This window comes from Sus scrofa, chromosome 8 (genome assembly GCF_054392235.1).
Source record: "Sus scrofa isolate SSC_HxYL_T2T_F1_AM1 chromosome 8, Sscrofa_HxYL_maternal_Yorkshire_Landrace_v2.0, whole genome shotgun sequence".
Taxonomy (NCBI): domain Eukaryota; kingdom Metazoa; phylum Chordata; class Mammalia; order Artiodactyla; family Suidae; genus Sus; species Sus scrofa.
The window spans coordinates 91,412,511-91,436,440 of NC_139390.1; the positions used below are offsets into that span (position 1 = coordinate 91,412,511).

At 39.0% G+C, this 23,930-nt stretch overlaps 1 protein-coding gene across 9 annotated transcripts in view; it reads left to right on the plus strand.

Annotated features, from left to right (window-relative positions):
- INPP4B (inositol polyphosphate-4-phosphatase type II B) overlaps positions 1–23,930 on the plus strand; it is a 696,813-nt gene that overhangs the window by 144,777 nt on the left and 528,106 nt on the right. Inside the window, exon 1 of one of the 9 annotated variants that reach the window (XM_084972781.1) lies at positions 17,124–17,316. The exons of the other annotated variants lie outside the window; for them this stretch is intronic. The gene's annotated coding sequence lies outside the window, so the exon portion shown is untranslated. Of the gene's footprint in view, positions 1–17,123; positions 17,317–23,930 lie in introns of those variants that run through there. 9 annotated transcript variants of the gene reach the window in all.

Genomic DNA, 23,930 nt, shown 5'->3' on the forward strand with positions numbered 1-23,930 from the left:
GTAGAATCTCCTTCTTTCCTAGGGCTAAATAAGATTCTATTGCGTATATATCCCTACCACATTTTTTTTAATCAATTCAGTCCATTGAAGGACATTTCCGTTGTTTTCATATCTTGGTTATTGTGAATAATGCTGCAATGAACATGGATGGAAATACAGATATCTCTTAGAGGTATTGATTTCATTTCCATTGTATGTAAACCCAGAAGTGGGATTGCTTGATCATATGGTGGTTCTATTCTAAATTTTTTGAGGAACTGTCAAACTGTTTCCATAATGGCCATACCAATTTACCTTCCTACCAACATTGTGTCAGGATTCTCTTTTCCCCACATCCTGGCCAACATTTGTCACAGCCTGTCTTTTTGTTGATGGCCATCCTGACAGGTATCGGGTGATATCTCCTTGGGGTTTTGGTTTGCTTTTCCGCAATGAGGAGTGATGTTGAGCACCTTTTCATTTGCCTATTGGCCATTTATATGTCTTCTTTGGAAAAAATGTCTCTTCAAGTCCCTTGCCCATTTAAAAAATTGGATTATTTGCTTTTATAGCTATTGAGTTGTATAAATTATTTATTATTTTAGGTATTAACCTCTTATCAGATATACGATTTGCAAATATTTTTTCCCATAGGTTAGCCCAAGTGCTTTGCAAACAGATGAAAACTTTAGCAGTTGATATCACACACTACTCTCTGAAAATTCAAGCCTGCGTCACATTCTGAGAAACTAGTCTCAGAATATATAGCCCTTTATTTTGGTACATATTCAGTTTTCTGGAAATATGAAATTCCTAAATAAAACTTTCAAATTCTGAGTTTGAATGATCATTATCATTATTATAATGGAGAAGAAAAAAGGGGGGTTAAGTAAGTGCCTAGAAAGTGATTTGTACCATCTTATCCTTATAAGAACTTTTACCCATGCCTGCTGGTCCGCGGTTTATAGTTGGTCTCCAGCTTGGATGTCTGAATATGTTTGTCTCACGATACTGAGAAATCTGTTGGCTGCCTTCCTTTCCACTCTTTGCAACTGTCTGACCTGTGTCTCCTGTCTTTCTTGTAGGTTCCTAGAATAAGATCTGAACACCTAAATTAGTGAAAGGCAATCAGCTTTTGTCATTTAATCCTATAGAAAAGGCCACTGAGAATGTGTTGTCCAGGCCTTTTTTCAGTTGAGACTGATTGCCAGTTTTATCTCATTGGATGGGATTTTTAGAAGACGAACAGAACATATGTGATTAAAACCTACTGCCAGAAACAATAAAATTGGGTACCTATTTTGTTAGATTATTATTTTGATTCATATGCTAATAATATGATTCACGTTCACAGCTGATACCAGACTTCTCTTGTTTATTCATGATGACTCCATAAATTGAGGCAATTTTTCTTGGAGTGAAGTTGATGGTGTTGGTGCAAGTTGGGGAAAATGTAACAATATCAGAGGGTAAGGTAATATTGGGGTTGTTTGCCCCATATTCCATCGCAAATGTCTGTTCCTTAGAAGTCTATCATTTAAATGTCTCCTTTTCCTGGAAATTACGAAGTATCGTATAACAGGTAATTTAATAACTTAGGCTGCTTACAACTGACTACAACATGGCTTGCCTAAGATGTGATTCTGAGAAATTCTGTTTTTTTAATTTGTCATTGGGATAATAAACTATAAATGACATACTTTTAAACCAAAAGAAAGTGAAAGCTTGCCAGCTTCCCTATTGTGTTTCACTGTCTCTGACCTACGGTTCTAAGAATAAATGCATACAACAGAGTGTGCTGTGCTGCACACTGAGGTTTTATTCACTTCCTTGCTGGAGGAAAGTGCTTTTATAAAAACAAGCAAAACATACAAAGGGAGGTAATAGAATAAGTAATTGTACAATAAAAGAGTGGAACTATAAACCTACTTTTGCCTGGATGTCCTTCGTGTTACCCAATTTGCACCTTCCCTAGGACCCTCAACTGGCTGGCTGGCAAAAGGCTTGGTGAATTGAGAGACACAAAAGTGGATGGCTGTCAGAAAGAATGGATATGTGTATAACTGATTCACTTTGCTGTACACCTGAAACTAACGCAATATCACAAGTCAACTATACTCCAATAAAATTTAAAAAAACATTAATGGTTGGCTACCTAGTGCCTAGTTTTGAAATGCTCAGAGAACTACGAATGTAGTAGCTAATGGGAGGACACAGGGAGGCAGGGGTTGAGTGGGCCCTTCGGATGCCAGGATAAGACAGTTTCAATGGGTGTGAGCAGTGAAGCAAGTGATGAAGGTGGGTAGACACTGCTGTTATAGGAGGCAGATCTTAGGGCTCGATTGGGAAAAGGACTGTGTGTGTCACAAAGTTAGGTGCCGGATCAGTTATCTCCTTGCACTGATATGGCTGCATATTTTGTCCTCTCAGCTAGATTTTCTTCTCTCTCTCTCTTTTTTTAAATTTTTATATTATTTTATTCTATTTTATTTTACCTTTTTTAGGGCCACACCCACAGCATTTGGAAGTTTCCAGGTTAGGGGTCCAATTGGAGCTGTAGCCGCCGGCCTATGCCACAGCCACAGCAACACCAGATCCGAGCTGCATCTGTGATCTACACCACAGCAAACAGCAACACCAGATCCTTAACCCACTGAGCAAGGCCAGGGATAGAACTCACATCCTTATGGATACTAGTTGGATTTGTTACTGCTGAGCCATGATGGGAGCTCCCAAGAGTTTCTTCTCTTTGAGGGTGGTGACCTTGTTTTATAATTGTCTCCTCATTTCATAGCTGCTGGGAAGTTATGAAATGAGATCAGCTGTTGCCTGAGGATCTCTCTCCAAGTTCTCCTGTGAATTGCTGCCCTCTTAAGGACTGTAATGAGTGCTGGTAAGCCCAGGGCCGCCCTCTTTCTGAGAAGACATGGGACAAGGCAGAGAGGAAACCACCTGCTTTGGTTCATTCATTAGTCTAGTGTCACCACCTGCTTTTGCGACCTTAAAAACCATCTTTCTAGACTCCTCATGTCCTTATAAGCTTTTCATCTTCAGAAGATGACTCTGACACTCCCATTTTCCTGCTTGATCCAAGGCATCTCTCTGTTTCTTATAGTCCCAGCTCCCTCTTCTGGAACTTGACCTCTAACCTGAAGGACCGTGTCCAATTTTTGGTTCTTTTCACCCCATTCCATCCCTGATAAATATTGCCTTCATTTGTGTGAATGACATGTATATAACCACCGAGTCCTCTGTTGGACAATTAAGGTTTGGTTGCCATTGGCACTGTGGATGGATAACTTACCACTCTGCAGAGGAGGGCACTGTAACGTCTTAATGAGTGTTCTATCACTGATTTAAATTCTTTTTTTTTTGTCTTTTTGCTATTTCTTGGGCCACTCCCGTGGCATATGGAGGTTCCCAGGCTAGGGGTTGAATCGGAGCTGTAGCCACCGGCCTACGCCAGAGCCACAGCAACGCGGGATCCGAGCCGCGTCTGCAATCTACACCACAGCTCACGGCAACGTCGGATCGTTAACCCACTGAGCAAGGGCAGGGATCGAACCCGCAACCTCATGGTTCCTAGTCGGATTCGTTAACCACTGCGCCACGACGGGAACTCCTGATTTAAATTCTGTTGCCCAGTTTATTAAATCATATGTGTCGGATGGGTTCCTGCCTCTGAGGCATGCTGCTAACAACATGATTGCAGCATCTTATATTTCCTTCAGCCAGTTATTTCCAATCACAGACTTGTGCCTATGATTTTAAGAATAAGCCACTAATTTACAGATAATTGTGTGAGGAAAGTGACAGCCACATTATACATGATCCTTGGCTGAAAAATCACAAATAAGAACTTTTGCATGGGAAAGAATGTTTTCAGCACTATTAAGAACTTAGTTCAATGTCTTAAATTTTAAATAATTTATTTTTGTGGAAACAAAATAGCTCTCCAGTTTGGCAGAATCATTTGTTTGGGGCTTTCAGGCTAACAGAATGCATGCTTCACTTTGGCAGGGCTGTTTGAGAACTAGCTCCATATTTGGGAGTCTTCAGTTTCCTGGCTCATTGTTAAACCTCAATTTCAGAACATTCTGTCTTTGCACCATCTTGAAATAATGTCAGTGATTTTGAAGTCTTTCTAAAGGAGATTATTTTGTCAAGTAATGCTTTGTACAATTTATAGATTATTTTATAATTTTTAAGGCACAGGCATAAGTGTTGTTTAACACTAAAAAACAAACAAAGTAGGTGATTAAGAACATGTTCTGGGGAGTTCCTGTCATGGCTCAGTGGTTAACGAATCCGACTAGGAACCATGAGGTTGTGGGTTTGGTCCCTGCCCTTGCTCAGTGGGTTAACGATCCGGCGTTGCCTTGAGCTGTGGTGTAGGTTGCAGACGCGGCTCGGATCCTGCGTTGCTGTAGCTCTGGTGTAGGCCGGTGGCTACAGCTCCGATTAGACCCCTAGCCTGGGAACCTCCATATGCCATGGGAGTGGCCCAAGAAATAGCAAAAAGAAAAAAAAAAAAAAAAAAAAAAAGATGTTCTGAGTATCATAGAATTAGTCACATTTTATTACTTGACAAATGGGAAACTATCATGAGTTTTTAACAAGAAAGTGGTTGTTAAGATTTTGCTCCTTCTTGAGAAAAAGATTTTCCCTGAAGGACTTCGGCTGGTATCTCTAGCCATATAGATAGTAAAAGCAAATATGTTTTTAAAGAATGTTAAGTAATTTAATCAGAGAACATTTTGATGAACTCAATCTGAGAACATTTTTAGGTTCACTGTAAACCTGTTCCAAATAGAAGGAGTGAATTATTTATTTATTATTACTTATTTTTATTATTTATTTATTTCTCTTCCCATATTGTTTGTTTGCATCTAGTGATCTATTTAAAGTAAGAGTAAGGCAACTGGGCCCTCAACCCGATTTGTCCCATTTGTGGCCTCTGAAGAGAGGTCTTTCTCGGGAGAGAGAAATCATCTCACCTGGCCCCTAAGGTTTCTGTTTTGTGTGAAGATCCACTGTTGATCTGTTTTGAGAACACTCACTGGGTGATTCGTTATTTTAAGTTGAAAGAGGGCTCTCAGGTTATCTAACCCATGGCCTTCCTTTCAGAGGAGACAGTGAGGCCCAGGAAAGTGAAAGGCCCCCCCCTTCTCCCCCACTGGTGAGTGGTGTGACAGACGTGACATTCCAGCCTTCCGGTCCGCCCATACATTTCTTTTTTTTTTTTTTTTAATTATTTTATTACAGTTAATTTACAATGTTGTTTCAATTTCCACTGTTCCCCTACATTTCTTTTCTTTTCTTTTTTTTCCTTTTTTGCTTTTTAGGGCCACACCCGTGACATGTGGAAGTTCCCAGGCTAGGGCTTGAATCAGAACTTCAGCTGCTGGCCTACACTATAGGCCACAGCAACACCAGATCCAAGTGGGGTATGAGACCTACACCACAGCACATGGTAATGCTGGATCCTTAACCCATTGATTGAAGCCAGGGATTGAACCCACATCCTCATGGATACTAGTCGGGTTTGTTACTGTTGAGCCACAATGGGAACTACCCCCTTCATTTCTTAAAGTGGATCTCCGCGAAGTTTCTCGAAAGAAAAGCATAAACAAAAGGGGCTTTGTAACCCAAGGTCAGTCAGTAGCTCAGGGATTTTGTAGTTGAGTTGTTACCTGCATTTGCCTGAGGAAATGCAGAGAAGAGAGAAGACAGAGTACTCAGGAGTCTCGGCATAAACCGAGGTTATCCTAGGTAACTAGGATGCTGAGATTGGCTTTCTAAGTCTGGATTGTCTATGGGTAAGTAGGTGCAATCTTATTAATGATTTTGAGACATCGGGTACCTGCCCTGACATTTTCTCCAGTGGTTTCCTACCTCTTCTTGATTCTAATAAATGCATATCATGGTTTGACCTTATTAAATGCACAACCTGAGTATTAAAATATTAATCAGGAGACTTTTTTTTCTAGTAGCATCTGTTTTCCAAACATGGTCCTTGTGGAATACGTTATATTATAATGTGGATCCTGGAAACTAAAATGAACAAACCACCATAGCAAAAGCCTGCCCTTGAAAGCATTGTGGACCCACTGCTCTTTTTCTCTGTTTCAAAATGCTTCGAAATCACGTTCAAGTCTTGATGTCAGAAGGGCTAGCATGCCCCTCTGAATTTTTTCACTGGGCTTTTAGAGTTTGCTAGAAAAACGTGGTGATAGTTATAGCTAAAGAAAATGTTAAGATGAGAAGGAAACAAGACGCGTTGGAGGGCTGAGATGCACTTAGAGCTTCATAGTCTCGCTGTGATGGATTTAAACAGATGGTTCCTGCCGAGTTCTTAGCTCTGTCAAGTCCTGCAGGCCAGCTGGTCATCACAGACTGAACTGTACACTTTATGATAACTGAGAATTATATTCAGAACTTGAAGCAGCGGTGAAACAAGAGACCAATTGTTGGCTATAAACAGCTTCTGAGTATGCTTTTCTAAAAACAGGTGCCAGCAAAAAGGTCCTGGACCTCTGATTCCTGGTCTCTGCAGGTGGGTGAGGGGGCAGGTGCTGGGGGCCCTCTGGACTAATTTCCACTCCCTTGTTGTGCTTTACAAAGAAGTCAGATTCACTATTCACTGAAATGGAAAAGTCAGTATTGGGAGCCATTTTAAAAGTCTAAATTGGCTTTTTTAATGAAGTTGAAGGCACCAGGGAGGCTCATGGATGGATGGGAGGTGACGGTTTTCAATGTTCTCTGGTCCTTTTTGCCAATTTTCCAGCCGTTCCCTGCAGGGGAACCGGGTTTCTTTTGAGAATGTTTCAATGTTAAATTGACACTAAATCAAGAGCACAGTTAGCCCCAGCCTAGTCTTTTTAAGGGAAGAGAATTTTGGAGGCAGCCAGGTCCCCTGTGGGGAGCTGATGCAGAAGCAGGGAGACAGCAAGTAAAACCACCGAAGAAGTTGGGGACTGGGCTTTTGCATTGATTTCAAAATAGGTCTTTCTCTCCTTGTATGTCCTTTCCTCACTGCACCTCTTGTATTATTTGTTTTAGATGGAGAATATTTTGCTTTAGTTTCAAAGAACAAAAATGGCCTTTGAAACATTTTTTTCCATGTTGTATTTCAGCCAAGACCCTCTACATCATCCTTTACCCTACTTGCAGGACAGTTTGTTGGCTCAAGCTCCTAGGTGGCGTCTGCGTGCTTTGCAACACACCTGAGTCATATACTAATGGATCGATAAAAGATGCCCTATTGTGTCTTTAAAGGATATTAAGAACTGGATGCTGACATGAAAAGACATTGGTGCTGATGGTGACCAGATCTCTTATCAGCAAAATATAGCTGAACAGGTCACTCACTTTCTTAATAAAACTCCAAAGCAGTATACAAGATAGTGGATCATAGAAAAGATTATTAAATGTATAAAAGTCAGTTCAGTTTTTTATGCAGATGGTACATGCCATCAATTTCGCTTTTCTTTCTTTCTCTTTCTTTCTTTCTTTCTTTCTTTCTTTCTTTCCTTCCTTCCTTCCTTCCTTCCTTCCTTCTTTCTTTTCTTCTTTCTTTCCCTCCCTCCCTCCCTTCCTTCGTTCCATCCCTCCTTCCTTCCTTCCTCTCTTCCTCTCCCCCCTTTCTTTCTTTAGCTATCTATCTGTTTTGCAAGAAAAGAAATTTGTTTGACTTTTTAAGTTGCACGAAATCAGAACTTAGTACTTACTTGTGATAATGGCTCTACAGGAAAGGAAGCACATAAATATTATTTTCTAAAGAATTACTCAGCTGTGCATGAACACATGCAGTTACGTGAAACAGAGTTTGTTTACTCTCAAATGTTTATCTCTGACAGCTGCAAGGCTTTCTAATGCTTTAATGTGAACTGTGTTGTGGCCCATTCTATGCCATCAGCTAGGACTATACCTTTAAGAAGTTTAGTATCACAGATCTTCGGACTTGACACTACTGAATAGAGAGCTATCACTAGCTCTTCATATATCTTGTGGCCCTTTGTTGCAAAATGGCCCTGAAACAAGAGTCTGGGTAAGTCTGCTGAAGGAATCATAATTTCTTGGTTTAAACCTAACCAAATAAATTATCACAAACAGCTCTGTACTGCTTATTGAAAGCACTTTTAACACTTTGGGAGGTATTAGATTGCAATTTGAGACAATTTCACTTATTTCACAAATAATTATTGTCTGCTGGTGTCCTGGGACCTTCACTTGAGGTACTAGTCTTTCTTCTAAGTAAAGTATACCAAATAAATGTGTAAATTAATTGCTGTGAGATTTTTGTTTTCCATTAGTGTTTATACAAGGTGGAGCAATGACGCAAAAGAGGACCATTAGCTTCCTGAGATGGCCTAGGATGTGTACCAGAGAAGAGGGGACTCTTGTAGGAAGAGCAATATTTACCAGATAAAAATATTATGGGAAAACAGTCCAGAAAAAAGAACGTAACTCAAAAAGACAAAAAAAAAAAAAAAAAAAAAAAAAGGAGTTCCCACCGTGGCACAGCGGAAACGAATCAGACTAGGAACCATGAGGTTTCGGGTTCAATCCCTGGCCTTGCTTAGTGGGTTGAGGATCCGGCGTTGCTGTGAGCTGTGGCAACTGTAGCTCCGATTAGACCCCTAGCCTGGGAACCTCCATATGCTGTGGGTGTGGCCCTAAACAGACAAAAAGATAAATAAATAAATTAATTAATTAAATAAAATAACATGTGCAGAGTCATGGAGTCAAGAAAATATCACAGTATATTTAGGGAAGTGTTCATAGCCCTGCAGTGTTTCCTGTTAGAATCTTGCTCTCATCTTAGTATTCATAGAGAAAACAAATTATATTGCCTGCAGCAGATGTGTGATATGTGCTAAGGAAATGTCCTTCAATTATTACTAAAGATGGTGACCTAGTATTGATTACACAGCTCATTCTAGTGACAAAATGAATTAGGAAAATGTTCTGAAAAAAATATTTAAAATGTAATACTGTAAGATAGGAAGATATGATGGGCTGGAAGGAACAGGTGTCTGCAAAGAAGGCCAAGTGCAGCTTTGGTTCCCATCCATGGACTGAGGGTCATGGGACAGTGAATAGGGCAGATAATGCTGTCAGGCAAAAGTTTTGTTTCTGTGAGGCAAAGAGGCACAGAATGAAGTATAGCAAGTCCGTCACAGTGCGACAAGGGTACCATAGGACAGGATGGAAAGGACTGGGTGGAGAGGGAAACAAATAATGAGGGGGTGGGGCAAGGAAGAGACAAGGACAGTGTCATCCTGGTCAGGTAGGTGCTACCCAAGCCTGAAAAGGATGAGAAGTGTAGGACGTGGGTATTCATATGGCGACCGAACGTGGGACAACATCCTACACTGTTTGGAACCTCTTGGCAAATAGCATCTGTATCACTTGTAGTCACCAGGACTGTGTCTTCTATTCCCAGCAATTTAAATATGGCGGCCAACAGACCCCAGTATTCTCCATACCTCCCACTTTCTTGCTCCTTCTGGTAATTGTCTTCTTGCCTAGCTCTGCCCTGCAGAACGCTCACAGCTCACGCTCCCTGGACTAGCCTAAAGTTTTTGTTTTTTCTTCAAGGGTTTTCCTGAGGAAGAGTGATCTGCTGAGAGAAAGCATTAGCAACTTCTCTCTCTCCCCGCATGACTTTTTGCTTTGAATCCTGGAAAAATTAATACTGAATCTGTTTCCCAGCTGAAACAAGTCTGAAGATCTTATGCTCTATACTTCCATACTCCAAAACTCCAATCAGAGCTTTGTTGAATTTTCAGTGGTTATTTTCTCATTCTAGATTTTTTTTTTTTCATTGCTTAATTTTGTGCTTTGGTATTGTAGCTATTTTAGAAAGTCCTTTGAAGCCCTTTTGTAATGAATAGAAAATTAGTAAGTGTAAGTAATCACATACCCTTTCTCATCTCATGTGTCCTTCGGCATAATTCTCTCAGTTCCTATCTGCCTTGGGGCACATTTTTTGTCAATGGGTCAATTTCACATCTTCTATCTGATGTTCTTTCTTAGTAACTCTCAGCATTTCATAGCTTTTAATTAAAAAAAATTCCCAATCTCATTAGTGGCAAATCTCTTTGTTTCTTCTCTTTTCTCAAGAATACTTAATGCTTTTTTTTTCCTCCTGAAATCACCATTTCCAGTGATCAGAAAATAAAACCTTTCTATGCAATGAATCTTCTTCTCCAAATCTATTTTATCCTTAATAACAAGTCTCAGTCATCATCCTAGCTCCTACTAAATAAATATTTTCTACTCTTCCATTTTTTGTTTTTTTTTGTGTGTGTGTGTGTGATGGATGGCCTGCTTTCTAATTTCTACAGAGTGGGGGTAATCTCTCTGTTGGAGTTATTTTCTCTTAACAAAGGTTTATCTTTTCAAATTTCAAATTGCATACTGGACCCAGGAATAGATGAAGGTATCATTTATAATTGAAGTTGTTTGGGGGCATGTTCTACAATCTTTGAAACATATTTTATACTATAGCCAAGTTTTGAATGGCTGATAAGAATTGTCAAAAATGGACAATATCTTGAGGATCACTGATCTTTCTCTTGCGTGAAAACAGTGTGATGAATTGGTTGCCTGTGTTTTCTTACTCCTTGACCTCAGTGGTACTCCAGTCTCCATTATGAGGCATGATTACTGAGTGTCAGGGCAGCTCCCACAGAGGGCCAACTGGATTCTTGGTCTGGTTCTCAGCTTGGACTTCATTCCTTGGCTTTGACCCAAGATACAACTAACTATTGCTTTTCAGGTTAGCAGCCAAGGTTATCAGAATCAGCACTTCCCCTACTTGGGGCTCTTAACCTACAGTTGATGACTTTGTCATTTCCTTCCTAAGTTTGTCCTGACTTTCCATTAATTGAGAGCTGTAATATTTGCTTATACCATGTAAACATTTAAATGTTATCAGTCTAGAGAAATTAAAAGTCCTTATTAAACTACGACACTCCTCCCATGTAGGTTGTAGAAGTATTTCTGGTCTCAATTCCAACCTGATTTTAGAATTTGGAAAATTTTATCAGCAGCTTAGGGGTTCTTTTGCATCTGATGTTGAGTATAAGCCTTCTGGGATTTCTAAACCTGTACTTCACAGTTTGTTTTACTAACTTCAGTAATCTTGCTTTTAAATCAAAATCTATTTATGGCTTATCTATTCTACCCAGTTAGTCTCTTGGTATTATGTAGCAGTAGATAATTATTTTAGACTTACCGTATTTAAGGCAGTTGTCTCGACAGGTATTTTTTAAACACTATGAATATGTTGCACATAGAAAGCTATTTGATTCTAGAGAAAGTATAATTGGTATGAAATTTGCAGATGTTTTTAGCTTGGTAGGGAAAAGCTTGACCATTTGTATTTTTAAAAATGATTGCAGAGAGTGGAATTTCAGTGGAATGAAAGTATACCATATAAAAAAATCCATACTATGAAATTTTTTGCCATGAATCACTAAAATATTTATTGTTTATAAAACATTTTTTTTCACCCTTGAACAGTCTTTGAAGTATTACTCACTAAAATGTCTCCCCAATGAAGGATTGTTCTAAAGTGCAGTTGGCTTTTTTCCTCTTCTCTCCGGTCAAGGGAGATCTATAAAATGGTAAATATTCAAATGTTCTTCTTGTAAAGCACTATATTTCCCTGTCTCAGGCAAGTAGAGGACTGTGTTGGCAGAAGTCAGCTTCTGCTTATTAAGTAATATAGCCATGGCTTGTAAAATTGGGAAGCAAGAGTATCTGAGGCTGCAGCGTTCCTTTGATATATCACTCGCTATTAATGCCTTTGAGAATTATGGAGACATACTTAAGTCTGAATCAGCAGAGTTTCCACTATGGCTCAATGGTAACAAACCCGACTAGTGACCATGAGGACTTGGATTCAATCCCTGATCTCCCTCAGTGGGTTAAGGATCTGGTGTTGCTGTGAGCTGTGGTGTAGGTCAAAGACGCAGCTTGGATCTGGCATTGCTGTGGCTGTGGTGTAGGCCAGCAGCTGTAGCTCCGATTCGATCCCTAGCCTGAGAACTTCCATGTGCCAAGGGTACAGCCCTAAAAAAGACCAAAAAAAAAAGTCTGAATTAGGGAATAATGTCAGACAAAAAAAGGGCCATTTTTTGACTTTAAAATATACTGTATTTTCGAAATGTTCAAAATCACACATATGTTCTTTGATTTATGCCATTTTATTAATATATAACAAATATGTGGTTTTCAAACTAACCTTTTGAGGTTTGGGTTATCACTCTGGTTATTTTGTTTATGGTCTTATTCTAATTTAGTCCGGTTAGAATTTTGCCAAATAATTAATAACAGAGAAGTGTCTTTTTTCCACTTGTAGGAATAAGACAACCAAGGTATGTTAAATTAAATACATTCTGGCTCTTCATTTCAAGCTGAAATGGCTCTGGCTAAATACCTTTCCAAAACAAATGGCCCTGAGCATTTGGGGAAATTCATTGAAATATTAATGGTACAAAATCATAATTAATATAATCAGCTTTAAAAAATTTTTAAATTTCCAAACACTTTTTCTGCCACTCTTCTAAATTCTCAGGCCTTTCTAAGATTTATGACTGTTGAACCATTTGGAAGTTACTGTTGGTGGAGCTCTTTTGCCTAAGTAGAGGGAAAAAACTTTTTATAGTAGACTTCAGTGGTTAACTTAGATTCATCTCTAGTCTGAAAATATTGTCGTCCTTGTAGCTCTTTCACACGACCAATCATAAGCTCTTGGACAAGTTACACGAAACTTTTTGGCAGTAATATTTTGAGTCCCCACAAAGGGATCATACACGTGCAGTCCTTTTTGGTAGAGCCATTCACGAAGGTCCAGACTGCCTACTAAGGGTGTCCCATTTGAAATTGTTTCACAAAACCCACTTGAAATCTTGGCAAGCATATCCATTGAGCTGCCTTATGGACTGGTAGCCGCTCCTTCACTTGAAAGCATGCGAACCTCAAAGACATCAAAGAAAGCGTTATGCATACAAATTGAAGGAGTTTTGCCATGGGCAAATCCAAGTTATACCTTTCCAGATTTATGCAGTGTCACTCCATCTCCATAAATAATACCCTATGCTTTAGTCTGCTCAAGTAAGGGCTAGTCCTGGAACATACCACACCCTCTTTTCGCTCTGGATATTTGCCCAGAATGTCCATAAAGCTCGGTGCTCCATAAATGTTACTCACTTTTCCTGACTCAGTTCTATCACCAGTTCCTCTATGACTCTCTCCTAAATTTCCCTCCTTTTCCCCTACATACACATTGGCTCTGACACTCTCTTTGTTAAATTACTCTCTGCCTGTTGTAATACTTAATAGATTGTATTCAGTCTTTAGGTTTGTTTAGTTGTGTGATTCCTATATCCTCAGGTCCTCCAGCCTGGAGAATAAAACATAGGGTCACAATAACTTGGCAAAAAAGGCGTTTGTCCGGCTTCTTTTCCAAAAGTCGGTAGGCATGGGTTTATCTCTTATGAGCCTGTTAAATAGTTCTTTTAGCTTCCAAGTAGGAGATAGAGTTTCTCTCTTCTACAGCATGTTCCCCTGATGCCCCTTAGAAGCCACCAAAGCCCAATACCCTTGCTTTATCTTTTCTCTTCCAAGTAAATGCAGGTCTGGTGCCATTTAAATCAGAAGTTTTTGTAAAATTACTCTTCTAGCACCTCTCTCTTCCATAGATGCACACATAAAACACATGGAGAAAATATGTCCTTTTCTTCCAGAGCTACACATTTAAGTTTAGAGGGCTGTTTGTATCTGTAATATGCAGTATACTCTATTAAAATGACATAGGAGTTCAGGGGCCATCTTGCTGGACAACCAGAAAATAAGTAAGAAAAGTTTTGGCTGAGTTCACCTTTACTTCTTACCTATGATAGTCATCTATCTTAAAACCCAAGAAGAAATAGCTTCTTATAAGAGGCTTTCCATTTATCATGTATGTGTATAGACACACACACAGACATACACACATATGTATGTATACACACACACACACAGTATATGTGTGTATATATCTATATAATCATCGCAGTGCTTTTATTGCATAAGGCTTTCTTCCTTGACACCCCAAATGCTAAAATACTCTTGTTTGGGGGCTTTTTTCCAACCTACTGATTGATATCTTGTAGAAACCAAAGTTATATTCTATTAAGTATTTTCATAACATCAGACTTCCAAAACAGAACACTGTTTATTTGATGATGAAATTCCAGATATCAAGTCCTTGCCTGATTCTCAGAATCCCATGATCAGAGTCCCTGGGAGGAGGATATTTTTAACTTCACACACCAATATTTGTGAGAATATTTTTTGCTCCCTTGCAATAGGGAATGTGCTTCGTTTTAGTTTTTCAAAGAGTTATATTCTGTGTATAGAAATGAGTTGTTATAATTGTTAAATAAGCAAATTAAGACTTTGGAAACTTTGGCAATATATGGATGCAAAAGGAAAGAGACTTAGATCTGTTTATAAGTTAATCAAATGAATTTCAATTCATTTTAATCTTGTAAAAGTGTTGTGGGATGGAAATCCTGTGAAATTGGATTGTGATGATCATTATACAACTACAGATGTGATAAATTCATTGAATAATTAACAAAAAAAAATTGCCAAAGTTGGGGTGGAGAGACAGCTTTACTAGATAAAGGAAGTGTTTAAAAACTTATAATTTTTTTTTTGGTCAACTTTTTTTATTTTTTATTTTTTTATTACTCAAATGAATTTATCACATCTGTAGTTAAATGATGATCATAACAATCATTTCACAGGATTTCCATCCCATAACCCAAACACATCCCCCCAGCCCCCAAACTGTCTCCTCTGGAGACCATAAGTTTTTCAATGTCTGTGAGTCAGCATATCTGTTCTGCAAAGAAGTTCAGTCTGTCCTTTTGTCAAATTCCACATGTCAGTGAAAGAATTTGATGTTGATGTCTCGTATGGCTGACTTCACTTAGTATGATAATTTCTAGGTGCATCCATGTTGCTAAAAATGCTGGTATTTCATTCAAAAAATTTATAATTTTTTTATACCAGTTGTGTTGTAAGTATTTTTAAATTCTCACTTTTGTACTGGGAATCCCTAAGACCTCCTTCAGGTTTGATAATCCTCTCCATGGACTCACAGAACTCAGAAAAGCTGAGATAGTTACAGTTTATTACAGCAAACATATGGATTACAGTCTGTAAAAGTGACTACTGCATAGGAAAGTGTCTGGGAGAGACCAGGCAAGTGTTTCCGCTTTCTTCTCACAGTGGGTTTGTATGGATAACACCTAATTCTCCCTGTAATGATATGTGGTGCGTAGAAGGTATTGCCAACCAGGAAGCTCAGTGGACCCTGTGTCCAGGGTTTCTGTTGGTAGCAGTCATGTTGGCATGGAGGGCCCGTGTGACAGACCCACTCAATTTCCAGCTCTCTCAGGTATCAAGCTGCTCAGTGGTCCAGGCCCTAAGTGATAAAACAGACAAACAAACAAAACAAAAAACAAAGACCTCCCCTCCCTGCCATTCATCATATTGCACTGTTAGCGTAAACTATTTGCCAGGCCCAAAGCAGTATACAAAGACAGTCTTATCAAGCAGGATATTCTAAGGGTTTATCTCCCGGAGCTGGGAGCCGGGAGCTGGGAGCCTGTTGTTTCTTTGAAAATGCACCCAACCCTGCTAAATCAACCCTTTATGACAGACTTTTCCTTGGAGACAACCAAATTGAAATGAAGCCTACAGTTGCATTTTATTTAGGAAAGACAGTCAGTGGTGTACTCAGAGAAAAGGTCCTATTTCAACATCAGAAGATTGGCTAATATGTGCAGATGTCTATGTTTTCAGTTAAAACAAAATGCCTTTTTAATTAAATTTTTTTAATTTTCATAAATGACTTTGACTTCATCATTTCTTTTGACAGTAATTCTTGGCAATGTGCATGTAGCAGGAAGGCAAGCATACTTTCAGAAGTCATCAAAGATATGGTCCTGTTGGCCTCATTTTCTTCTTTTTTTTTTCATCATTTAAAGTTTTGCTGAAGTCGGTTCGATTTATAAGGTTGTGATAATTTCCTCTGTACAACAAAGTGACTCAGTTATACGTATACACCCAATCATTCTTTTTCAGATACTTTTCCCACATAGACAAAGTGTTTAAAGCCGCATATAACCATTTTATGTATTCCTCCCTTACACTGGCTTTTAAATTTCCTACCTACCTGTCCCAATCTCACATGCTAAAAGCGCTTCTAATGAGCCAAAAATGATCTTAAATTTCTCATATCCATGAAATGGCTCACAGCTTAAGGATGAAGTGAAGACGTACCAAGTCATTCTCAGCAATTACAGATAGAAATACTGCAAGCATCATTGTCATGCAGCAGGTTAAAATACGGGCATTACCTGTGCACTTCTAGTTTCAAGTTTCACTATCAAACAAAAGATATTGAAGGCGATGACACATAAGGGAACAGATAGTATTTTAAAGTGGGCATGTGAGCAGTCCTTCTTTCTGTCCTTGTGCTCTAGGACGTGCTGCAATGAAATTGACCTGTCCCCACCCTGTCCCCACTCTGTCCCATTGTCACCCTAAAAAAAAAAAAAAAAAAGCACAACCTGAGAGTTAAGAGTTAAGTTTTATTTGGGGCAAAATTAGGACTTAAGCCCCGGAGACAGCATCTCAGGTAGCTGTGAGAAACCACTCTGGGCAGGCAAAGGGGGAGCTGGATATATAGGAGTTTTTGCAACAAAGAGCAGATAGCAGAAACAGAAGAGGTCTAGGCTGGCTGAAATCATTCTTTTGATATGAACCTTAACTATGGGGCCTATATCCTGAGTTTTCACAGCCCTGGGGGCTCAGCCTAGGAGGCGATGCATTTGCAGATGACTGTGAAGTACCACCCAAAGAGGTGGGGGAAATAAAATCAGTGTGTCCCGTGAAGGTGAGGGGGGAGGTGCGTGCAGCCATGTACACATTTTACAAAAGTTTGTTGCTGGTCCCAGGAAGGTTACTACTAGTCACGAGGAGCAGATGTCACCATGAAGGATTTTAGTGTTTTTCTAGATATGAGATGATGCAAGACTTGGGCATGTAAAATCTTCTAAATATATCTATCTGAAGACCTGTTCTTCGAGTTTCCCCAGAGCACAAAGTGCCTCACTCCAGATCTCCACCCTGAGCTCCACTCAGGGGGTGCCATGGGTGGGCAACTGCAGTGGCTCATGATTTAATCCAGGTAGAGGCTGATGGCAAGTGCCCAACTTCAGTTCACGCCCCCATCCTATGGAGGATTTGACTGCATGCAGGAAACAGGTGAGATAAGGTATTCTCGTTGATTGATGCACACATTTTGTTTTATTCTGTAGCATGTGAAAACTGTGTGACAGAGTAAATGAGAATAATTTTGCTACATAATTAAAAATACTGAACCTGTAGGCTGATGTGACCTTCTTGCATAATGTAAAATTAGAGGTCATTCTTGTAATTAAACTGTAAAATTTATCTTGGTTCATATCACTTTTTACCTTATTCAATAAAGTAAGTGGCTCACTTTGTCTTGTAAATAGTTGCTAAGTGGGATTTTCATCTGTCACTGAGTCTTGGTCAGTTAGATGAGGAAGCGAATCCACAGCAGAGATGCACATGATGGTGTCGGGGTTATAATCCAGTTATCCAGCTGCCCAAGTTCTTCCTGTGAGGCTTACTCTGCAAATAATCTTAGTCATGTATTGGTAAGAAAGTGACACTGTCTGTTTTAGTTATAGATTATTATATGAAAATCAGTGATGCAATTTTAATGAAAAATAGAACATTGTAATTATTTTATCAGCAACATACTGACTTTTAAGGGTCATTATTGTATTCACTACCGGTTGTAAAAATATGACTCCTTTCCCAGTGTTTATTTTTTTATTGACATTAATGACAGTGTCTTCAAAAGAGAAGAGGATAACACTTCAGGTTTAAGATGTCATTTTTATATTACAATCCCAGTACAAGGTTTAACTGGGTAGGTATTGTTTTAAAACTGAAAGGGAGAGAGGGAGAGAGAGAGAGACAGATTCTTGCCAAGTAATTACATTAAATATTCTCTCTGGGGAGAAAAAAGTGTCAAAAAACTCTGGAGAAATAGATAGAATAAATTAACTTCTTGTAAAATCATTTTCCACATCATTAGAATATTTGTTTTCGAATGTCAGAAGCAGATGGAATACTTTCACCGCAGATAATGCTTCAAGGATGAGGCTGAAACTCACGGAGTGTTACAGCAGTGCAGGAAACTTCCCCAAGGTGTGCAGCAAGACAGAATTGCTCACTGAGCAGGAAGAGTGGTGCTCTCTATGACTGAGCTTTTGGGTTGTTTCTGTTTGGAGTCGGGGATAATTATACATGACGAAATATTGTAAAGCACAGGCAGCAAGATCTGCCAACCGTATTTATTAAGACTGAATGCTCATGGAGCATCAACATGTCATACAACACAGTTCCCTAGGTTGAATTTTAAGAAATTTCAACGCAGATTAAAAAATATGACAGTAGAGCAAATCGACTGTCTCTGCCTTCTACTGTAAATCTTCTCATTTTTTTTTCCCCTCTCTCATTAACAACTTTCATTTCCTTGGCAGTTGCATCCGTCCACCTCCTTGAAAAGCCTTTCATTTTTTCTCTTCTCTCCTTTCTCGGCCGTCATTATTCAGATGTTTGCTTTAATGCCAAAATTAATGACACTTTGAAATTTACTGTTTAATTTTATACTTTAGACACCTGACCTTTCCTGCCTACTTAATCTCTGTCTCTCTCTCTCCTAGCTTTACCCAGTAGTCAAGGGCAGCTAGTTAATTAGCATCCACAGCAAAGAAGGAGAAAAAGTTGCACTTGCTCAAAATGCCATTTATCTCACTATTGAATTGCATTTAGAATTTCATAATGTCTGATTTGGCTCAGTGGGCTCTTTCATGTTTGGAAATAAAGTATGTGGTCCTGGCATCCTCAGGTTAAGTGGAATCAGTTGCTTGGAACAGGATGCTTCTTGTCTTTACGTGATACTAGGAGTATAATGCCTGGGGGGGGGGGGGGTAAAGGGTATTGGCTTCAGATCCATGGCACGTCAAGAGACCATGCAGAGTAGAAAAAATGACGCTAGCATAATGGTGTGTTTTAGACTGTTTAAAGGGCTGTGTAGTTACAGTTGATACAAGTACATACTGAGTGGAACTACAGAAAAGTAAGGGTTTTCTGCATGCAACCTGATATAACCATACAACATACATTGTATGTAGATTTGAATAAAAACTTAGTCAGCCCCACAGTCTTTCTATGTAAATGTATAGCCTTGGGGCTGGAAAAGAGGATTCCTTTTGGTTCCTGAAAAGGGGTTTGCTCAAGAGAAGGAGCAAACTAAGGAGAAAATAATACTGGGATTTTCTGACTTTTGTGCAAGGCTGGGAAGAAATGTCTGACTTACCTTTGGGTTGCGGGTATATGTTAAGGTATATCTCGTCTGGAGTAGACCGTGATGATACCGGAAAGTTGATACCAGAATCCGGGTTCTTGTTCAAGGCAGTCAAAGAATGAACTCCACGAACACACGGGCAGCAGGCAAGCAAAGTCTTTTTAAAGAAAAGCAAATAGCTCCCAGCGCTGCTGGGAGGGGGGGAGAAGAGCCCCCTTTCTCTATTGTCCTTTAAGGGTTTTTATTCCTTAAAGATGGGGGGGATAACCAACGTGGGGTTCAGAAAGATGTGGTTTTCTCCCATTGGCCTTGCTCAATTATTTATATCAGTCCTTGTCCAATGGGGGTTTTAGGGTTGGAAATGGCCATAAGTTTTATGGTTTCTTTGTCCTTTTCTTTCCTTAGATTAAATCACCATTCCTCTCATTCCTTTTTATCAGCTGAGGACCTATAGTAAACAAAGTCTGTGGGGAATGCGCATATCCTATAATAAAACCGGGCCTGTGGAGGTGTTACTCCCTGGAGCCCTTAAGCCATAAATGTTAATCAATATCCATATCAAAAGAATGTATCAGAGCCCATGTTCCTACCCTGACTCCCTAAGTTAATATTCTGCCTCAATGAGGAGGGAAGAGACTTCAGTAGCCACTGGAGAAGATTATGAGTAAGGAAGAGAACCATTTCAGTCTATGCGCTTTAGTCCTGGTGGTTCAAAAACCTCTCCGACGTCCTGAACCTAGAACTCAAAGCAAATGCCTGGGGAATGGAAATAGGGAGACTGTTGAGAAGACATTTCTAGGATTGGCAGCCCAATTCAAGGACTCTATTTGGTGAACTAGCACATCTTTAGTAAAAATAATTAGTGCAAAAAATGCTTTTTGTAAAAAAAAAAAAAAAGAAAAGAAAAATTTAGTGACTTAAATTCTTAAATTGGCTCGGAAGTACCTTGTTAAAAAATGAGCCTCAAACTGTGTACGTGCTAGAAACCATTTCATATTAAGCAAGAGTTTTTGGTTCTACAATTTTCCATCTTTTTTTATTTTTCATGGTTATTTAGACATGAATAACTAGCTGTGAATAGAGAATAGAGTTTCAGCTTGTTTGGTCATAGCTATTTTATAGGGGAACTAAATGCCTTTTTAATTTGGAAGCACACCTAAAACAAATGATCATGGTAGTTGAATTGCTTCCCTTGGGGGATGTGATAGGTAAGAACAGGCAATAGGATTTGGCAGGAAGTAGGTAATTTTGGAATGCAGCGTAGCTAAGAAATATTTTGATGTGCTTTCCTGTTGATTTCTTGGCTGGGGTTCCTGGCACAAAGAGAGGAAATCAAATTAATAGGAATATGTGAAGTTTTAATATATTATGCTAAAATGCCATTTTTAAATTAGTCTTAAAATAATCAAGCTTAGCTTGAATTCACCAGCCAAGACCTGTACTTAGATTTATGCATTGTGATGTTAGGGCTCCAAACCAGAACTCAAAGTGGATGAAGGGTCCAGCTGACTGCAACCAGCCTGAGAGTCCACTGCTGAAAAGAAAACAATAGCTAGAAGAGAAGCTATATCTTCACTGAGAGTTACCAGCCATTTCTAATTTCAGCTCTTCAAGTCTGTAGGTCTAGATAAGATCATAATGTATCTATTTTTTTTAAAAAAAAATGTATTGACGCAGGGAACATTGTTGGAGGAGGTATAGCTCTTATTTCTTTCTCAGTTGATTGGCTTAAGGAGAATGTTCTCTTCCTACAGTGAGTTTGATCATTAGTGTCTTCTGGGTAAGGACTGAATCCTATATGGATAACCTGAAGGGGTCCTTCTATAGAATGGTGCTTTCTGCTAGATGAGGACTTGTCAATTCCTTGTCTTCTAGAACTCAAACTCCTGTATCAGTTTGAGGTACTGATGGTGTTCAAGAAGAGACTGCCTATGCTTAAAAACATGCCAAGTGCACATGACTCCTCTAATTATATTTATTTCAATTAGTATTTTTTAACCTTTCTATAACAACTGTTTTGGAATTCCTATTTTGCTATCCTGAAATAAAATTCAGAAATAAGGCAATCAACACACACACACAATTTTATATAATATATAAAATGTGTGAATAATTCAACCTATATATACCCATAAATGGAGAAATACAAAGTTAAGTTATTGGAGTTCCTGCTGTAGCTCAGCAGTAACAAATCCAACTAGTATCTATCAGGATTTGGGTTTGAACCCTGGCCTCAGTGGGTTAAGAATCCGGGTTTGCTGTGAGCTGTAGTGTAGGTCACAGATGCGGCTTGGATCTGGTGTTGCTGTGACTGTGGTGTAGGCCAGCAGCTGCAGCTCCATTTCTTTTTTTTTTTTTTTGGCGGGGGGGAGGTTCTGGGAAGAAGGAAGAGAAAAACATGGTAAGCAATTAATTATATCATTGGTTGAGCCCCCTCCATAGACATCATAGTCAAAAATAAATGTCTGTTTCCAATTTTCGCCATGAAGAATCACAAAACTCTGGGGAAAACATTCATCTCTTAGAATTCATGAAACACTAAAGAAACAAGGCTGTGAGTTTGGGTCCTAAGTCACAGTGGTCACCTCGAGATGTATTCTTAAAATCCCCCTTCTCAGCATCAGCCACAGCCCAGATTGCCACAATCCAGATTCAAAAGAAATATATTCTGGCAATTCTATGACAAATGTATTATATATTTTATTGCACTAGAAATTTAGAAAAAGAAATGCTGATTATGTTTTTAAAGGGGAATCCTTATCTTTTGAAGCATTACGCTGAAATGGGAATGTATCAAATGATCTGTCATTGGGGGGTTGCCTTTATTTTTTTAAATTTTTTTATTTTCCCACTGTACAGCAAGGGGGTCAGGTTATCCTTACATGTATACATTACAATTATATTTTTTCCCCCACCCTTTCTTCTGTTGCAACATGAGTATCTAGACAAAGTTCTCAATGCTATTCAGCAGGATATCCTTGTAAATCTATTCTAAGTTGTGTCTGATAAGCCCAAGCTCCCGATCCCTCCCACTCCCTCCCCCTCCCATCAGGCAGCCACAAGTCTATTCTCCAAGTCCATGATTTTCTTTTCTGAGGAGATGTTCATTTGTGCTGGATATTAGATTCCAGTTATAAGTGATATCATATGGTATTTGTCTTTGTCTTTCTGGCTCATTTCACTCAGTATGAGATTCTCTAGTTCCATCCATGTTGCTGCAAATGGCATGATGTCATTCTTTTTTATGGCTGAGTAGTATTCCATTGTGTATATATACCACATCTTCTGAATCCAATCATCTGTCAATGGACATCTGGGTTGTTTCCATGTCCTGGCTATTGTGAATAGTGCTGTAATGAACATGCGGGTGCACATGTCTCTTTTAAGTAGAGTTTTGTCCGGATAGATGCCCAAGAGTGGGATTTGCAGCTCCATTTCTACCCCTAGCCTGGGAACTTCTATATGCCATGGATAGGACCCTAAAAAGCTCCCCCACCGCCCCCAAAAAAGTAGGTTATCATAAAATGTCTCACAAGAGGGAAATACTCATGCAGAACTTCACCAGAGGACCAAAAATAGGCCCACAGTTTCCAATGTCCTTTAGTTTCCAAGAAACTCAGTAGGGACCATGGTGATCCCCTTTTTAAAGAAAATATATTAAGTGTCTTGTCAAGCCTTTGGATTCTAGATATAATGTTTTCCTGATTTGCTAAAGCAGCAGGATCCCGTCTTCCAAAGAAATCATATTCGGAGGTATAATATATAAATAGTATATAAAGAAGATAAAAGCTCTTCTCCACTTCCTGCCACAGTGGTTGTCTCTGAAGCATCGCTGGTCTAGGGGTCTGAATATCTGATTGTTTCAGTGGTATCTTGAGAGCTAAAAATAAATTGAAACTGATGAAAAGAAATCTGCTTTTACTAGTAAGTAAGTGACTTCTTCCTTAAACTTTCTTTTTTTTCTTAGAATAATAGAACCACTCTGTCAGTCTTGCTATTAAAAGGAATTTTTAAAAATTAGAGAAGAGGGGTTCCTTTCATGGTACAGTGGAAATTAATCCAACTAGTATCCAGAAGGATGAGGGTTCAATCCCTGTGCTGTGGCTGTGGTGTAGGCTGCCAGCTGTAGCTCTGATTCAACCCCTAGCCTGGGAACTTTCATATGCCACGGGTACAGCCCTAAAAAGCAAAATAATAATAATAATAATAATAATAATAGAAGATAAATTCATATCTCTTGGGCATATGTCTCAGGAAATGTTTTGTACAATTCTTATTTGCTAAATGAAATACCAAATATTTGAGAGGATGAGATACTCAGCTTGCTAAATTCTTGTCCAACTTCAAGTCAGTTACATTTAAAATAAAGCCATTTGAGGACAGGGTATCTAAAATTCTTTCCAGTTCAAAATACAGATCAAAAATGTATCTCACGAGTGGATGTGTGACACATACAAACTTCTTTTCACTACCA